Here is a 6,000-nt window from a genome sequence, read left to right as displayed (position 1 = left end):
AGATATGCTCAAACAGTTAGCAATGAACTGCACAATCCTGAAAGCAAATCCTACATTGAATACAGCTGATGTATTGGCCTCACTCTGGGTGAACATTAATTATTTTCAAAGGTGAAGTGATTTTGATTTATGCAGAACAAGACCTTTTTCCCCAAAAGCAGACAGTAAGTGATAACTGACTAGAATCTGAAAGATTTGCTCAGAATTATGATCTTTGCCTCTGGTAATTAGCTTGTTCCACCCACCAGTGCAGCTTGAGAATTCCGCTCTTAGGACAGGGTGTGATGCCTTTTATGCCAAGATTTACATGTTCATCTGAATTAACTTAGTGTATGTTTTCTCTGTTCTTCTGTTTCTAATATTTTTGTCAGATTTAGCACGAATGACCAACAAAAAAAAAATGACTCTATATATCTCACTGAAAAAACCCAGTGATATACAGTAACTACCATGAGCACAATCAAGTTATAGCTGTGAAAAAGAAAAGCAGAACATTGACTGACCCAGCATTATCCTTCCTAACAATCACCAGTGAGTGACCCAGAACAAAATCACAGAAAATATCTGTTATCTGTTCTGAGGAGCAGATTACACAAAGCAAATCTTCCTTGATACTCTACCCTTCCAGTTATGGAGAGACCAAGTGATGCCAACCACTCCTGAGCTCTGTGGCTCCTCCACTGAGCTGGACCTGAACCTGCAGGACACCTGGTCTCCATGAAGAGGGAACCTGAAGTGCACAGCTTGAAAGGGAGCTCAGATATCTCCCTGCCAGCTCTCCAAATGTTACAGAAACCACAATCCCCAACTCATAAGTGGCAGACTCCAGGCATGGTTCACATGTGCCCCTGACAATCACATACCTTCACCTCTCACCACAATAACACTCTGTGCCATTATCTGCCTCTCAAATATATCATCTTCCTTCTGCATCTTTTTCCTCCACAAAAGAAATTAGCAGGCAAATAAATTTTATCTCACATAAATTAAGCTGGATGCACTCTGAGCTCAGAGACTGCTGTCCTAAGTACCAGCCACCCAGTAGATATAAAAAACTAATTTTTCTCCATCTTGTTGCCCAAGTGTTTGGAGTAAAACAGCAGCAACCTCTTTTGCTAATCTCCTATTAAGGGTTCTCAATTACATTTGTAGGGGAAAAAAAAAAAAGAAAGAGTGCTTTAAAATTAACCTGGTATGATCCCAGCAGGAGAAACTTGACAGCTAATAAGAGAAGATATTTCAAGACACATGAAAACCTGTCCCAGTGCGGTTCCTGCAGAAGTTTTCTCTTCTCATAAACCTTAAACTCAAAAAAAAAAAGTCTGATAGCGAAAAAAAGTCTGATTATCTTTTAAGGAGACTATTTGGAGCCACCTTCTGAATAAAAAATAAACCTGTGAAGAAGGTTCTGAAACACCACACACACACACACTTTAAACACTTTTCACCTTTCCTTGCTGTTTGAAGGTGACTTGCACACATTTTTAGACTCTGGGGAACCCCAAAAGAAATGATATAAGCAGAAGAGCTGAGGCTACAGCCAGAAATTGAGCAGTTGCTGAGAAGGTTTTGAGAAGGCAAAGCTGCATCTCAGCTCTGCTCCAGTGCTGCCAGCACCTCCCCTGCCACCCCCGCTGCTAAAGGAGGGTGCAGAGAGGTTTTGCTGCAGAGCCATGGCAGAAAGCTGTCTCTCACTCAGTGAAGGTTCATCACTGCATTTCAGGAGACAAAGTCCTACTGAGTCACAGCACACCAGCCTTCTCTGCTGCTAGCACAGCCATTAATATTGCCAGTGCTGCTGTTAGTCTTGCACAACCCAGAGGTTTCTGATTTTATTGCTCATGGGCCAGGCAGTGATACTTTGAGGGCAGCAGCTCCTCTCTATTATCTCTTTCCTGGCCACCTAACTTTGAAGATTACTTCTATCAAAGACCCTTCCTTGCCTGCTGCAAATTTCTTGACTGTAGCAGCACTGACTAAATTTAATCTGAGTGCAAGAGGTGCTTTACATTTGTGGCTAGATGAGAATCCCTCAGAGAGAGGTGTTAAAAATCAAAGTGCTACCAAAATTCCCCCATCTGAGTGAGAAAAGGAGTAGCTTTTACAAAGGTACTTAGTAGCAGATAAGGGACAGTTGGACATTTTTTCTTCCTGAAGGAGAAACGCAAGTTAGGGAAACTAGAAAATGCCTGTGAGAATTATGGGACAAGACTTGGGAAAAGTATGAGTGGGCCAAAAGGGCCTTATCTCAAAGTGTCTGAAGATACCATGACAAATGTCCCACATCTAAGGTACTGGACACTTAAGGCTGACCATCCTGTTGACAGAGGCTATGAGGAAAAAATAGTCAGTACCAGGAGCAGGCCAGTGTAAGAAGGACCATCTAGTTTCTCCACTGGACAAGCACCACAGCAAGAGAATTTCTCTGCTTCTAAATGCAGGGTCCAGAGAGAGTAGACAGCCCAAAGCTCTGATCCAAATACCAGAATGAGTTTGCCACTAATTTTTTTTCCCAGTTCTCCAAACAGACACTGAGTAAATGCAAAAACACTTGGCAAAGCAGCCAGAGTACACATCACAGAGAAGTCAGACTACTGTCTGAAAAAAGGATTTCTTGATAGTCATTTATTTTACTACAAAAACTTCATTGCTCTCTATAGCCAGCAGCACACACAAGGCTTGTTCTACTAACAGGCTTCTAATGTCACACATCCAGCCTGGAAGTTCCTGGCAAGATGCAGCAGCTTTGCCTGTGCAAAGCATGACAGGCAGCCCCCCATGCCACAGCCCACCAGGACCTGCAGGCTGGAACAGCACATTACATCTGGCAGATTATTATGACTTTTTACTGCCTGCTATAACAGAAGCTTCTATAATGTGCAAGTTAAACTGTGTGCAATATGCCAGCAGATGGAGAAGGGGAGTTTAAGGGACCCCCTGCCCAAGTTGCTTGGTTATTGCTGGCTTCAAAAAGAGAACTCCTTGATGGACTTCTCAAAGCTCATGGCTAGACAAGCACAGGAGGTCAGCAGAGCCACCACAAAGACATAAACATACACACAAACCTGTGAGCCAGGACCAAAAATACCCTAAGTGCTTCTGCTGCATTAGTTAACTGCAACTGGAATTAATGAAGCATATATAATAAAGCTGCAAGGCTTAAATCAGGCTGATTTTTTTAACCAGCACACCACTTTTTAAGGGCTTTGTCACCACTTTTGCCTAAGCTGTGTAACTGCTTTTGTGTGATGATTACCATTATAAAACTTGTTTCAAACAGACAAAAAACAATTTCAAAAATTCACAGACCTCAGTCAATGAGGAATCTGGCCCTCCTTGTGTTAGTTCAACTCACTCTGTCACCCCCAGGCTTCTTTGTACAATCATCACAACAGAAGAATTTGGTAACACTGGAGAATCCATAAATACAGCTCAGCAGTGGTTTCAGCTTTATGCATGATAGGGGAGAAAGCTGATCTTTGCCAGCCTATCTTTTCATATAATAAAACAATCAGAATGTTGTTCAGAGAGAGCAAATTTCTGTGCTACAGCTATGATAACTTTTCACAGTATTTCAAAAAGGCTGGAATGAGACAGCCAAAGCAGGAGTCCTTGATTTCAAGGATGCAATATTGTGAACTCCATTATGCTTCCAGGTATCAGCAGAATGTCTGTAGACAACTTACACCTACATCTTCAGAATACATCAATTCAGCCACAAACCAAACTCACTAGAGAAATCCTCCTCTTACTCACTTCACCTGTCTTTATCCTTCTCAGGATGGCAGCCCTGCACAGAAATGGATTGCTTGTGGAGAGAATAGCGAGGAGGACCACTGAGCTGATGAATCTTTTTTTTTTCACCAAAACAGAAATTATGAAGCCTTTTTACATGGGTTTGCACTCGATTTCAGATAATGGAGAAAAGTCATGAAGGGGACTGCTGCACAAAAGCATGATACAGTATCTTACAACAGGAAAATCTACGGATCTCTTATCACTAACCACTCAGCAATGCTAAAAAAATTCACCAACCTGACCCTGCAAATTACCCACAGTAAAGTAAAAGAGCAACTTGGGAGAGCCAAACTGGTCATTTACACTGAAGAGGAGAATGTACATAAATACTTTTGTTAGCAGCTGTGGAAAAATGTGACACATTCTATTTTTTCATATCTTTGACACATGCAGGAGAACCCTGTCAAAGTGCTGATTACTTCAATAGTGTCCAGAATGGGACACTATACAGATGGCATTGCAACTTTTTTTTCTGCATTACATGTTTGACAAACATTTGAAAATATGTTAGCAAGACTGTCATCTGCAGTATCAACATGCCATGTTTGAGTCCACACACTCATTGTCATTTATGGTGGTTGAAAATCTGGTATTGCTAAGGTTGGTGATTCTGTGCATTAGTAAGTTTCCTTGTCTTCCCATTATAAGAGCCTGTTTTCCCTTTCCTCATAGTGTTAGACAATGTACACAATACTGAATATATTTATAACAGGCCTTATCTTTTATCTGATTTTAATTACATACAAACTTCAGCCAAAATAAATAATCTTCACAGTAAAGAAAGCTCATGCAGATTTTTTTCTGTGACTCTCCATCAGAGTTCTGAAGTCTGTCAAGATAATTTTCTCTACTATGAGGTCTCCTAAAATAATCTGAAGTCAAATATTTATTAGAATAAAGTTGGGATACTTCACTTAAATAGAGAAAAACTCAAAAAGGCTACGAAAAATAGGATAGAAATGAGTTGCATGCTCAATTCTCCTAATCACAACATCAGCACACTGCCATCAATTTCTTAATTTTTTTTCAAAGCCACAGAGATGACAATTGTGGAATTCAGTAGGCATACAATAGGGCCAGATCTTTCCTACATTATCCTCATAAGAGATGATCCAAGTTGGCCAGACTTAGTTTTGAAGAACTATAAATGGATCACATTCAACAAAAGCCCCAGATTTTAGTCTTTAAAATACTGCATGATCTCATTCTCACCACGTGTGCTCCATCTTTTCCTACACATAATCCTCACACACAGCTCTACAGAGCTATGACACCTGAGCCAGCATTGAACCTCACCTGAGAGAGTAGTGGAGAAGCCCATAATAAATTAGACCCAGGAGAAGAGGAAAAGAAAGGCAATTGAATGGTGCTACCAGGCTGAGAGACTGGCAGGGACACAGACATAGGAATTCAGTTTGCAGAAACTGCTCTCAAACAGATCCAGTGCAATGCTGCCACTGCAATATCAGATGTTACAGATCTTGAACTGAACTCCACAAGCTGGCAAAAGACTTTTGACCTTTTCTCTTTAGCTTCAGCTTCCCTGAGTTGCTGTCACTACTTCATCTCCCAGGCTTGTTGTGAAGATAAAGTCATCATTAGCCTTGTGAAGCTCCCAGACACTGCAGTGGTGACTGCTGTTAAAAAGCCTGTGAGGAGATTTAGATTTTCTTTTCAGAGCAGAGTTTCAATAGTGTGCCATAAATAAAGCATGGGACCACACACTGAACAATGGAGAAAACATAATAGTGAATAGCTGCTCATTTAGTGAGTGCTATTCATCCTGCTCACTGAATGAGGCAAGAAGAAAAAAATAGTATATGATCTTGTAATTAAAGACTATATCATGATGTATACAAGGGTCTGAATCAGGGTTGCACTGACAACTTTATGTTTGATTGCCTAATTTTGCAACCTCGATGATGTTTTTTTAATGTAGTTTAACATTACATTTGAGTTCTTTCTTTAAAAACTGTATTAGGCAGCATTTGTCAGTAAATGCAAATAACCCAATGCATTATGTATATTTGCTTCCCTCCAGGTCTTTCAGTATGATAAGAATGGTTACCAAATAACATGTCTAATAAGGTTCTCCACAAGTTTTTCTGCAGAGTTTTCTCCTGTTTAAATCCTCACAATGGATTTGTTGAAATTTCTCCAACACAAAGCTATGAAGCAAAACAAAACTTGTATCATAATTTT

This window comes from Ammospiza nelsoni, chromosome 15 (genome assembly GCF_027579445.1).
Source record: "Ammospiza nelsoni isolate bAmmNel1 chromosome 15, bAmmNel1.pri, whole genome shotgun sequence".
Taxonomy (NCBI): Eukaryota; Metazoa; Chordata; class Aves; order Passeriformes; family Passerellidae; genus Ammospiza; species Ammospiza nelsoni.
Note: the sequence above shows the minus strand (reverse complement) of the source record.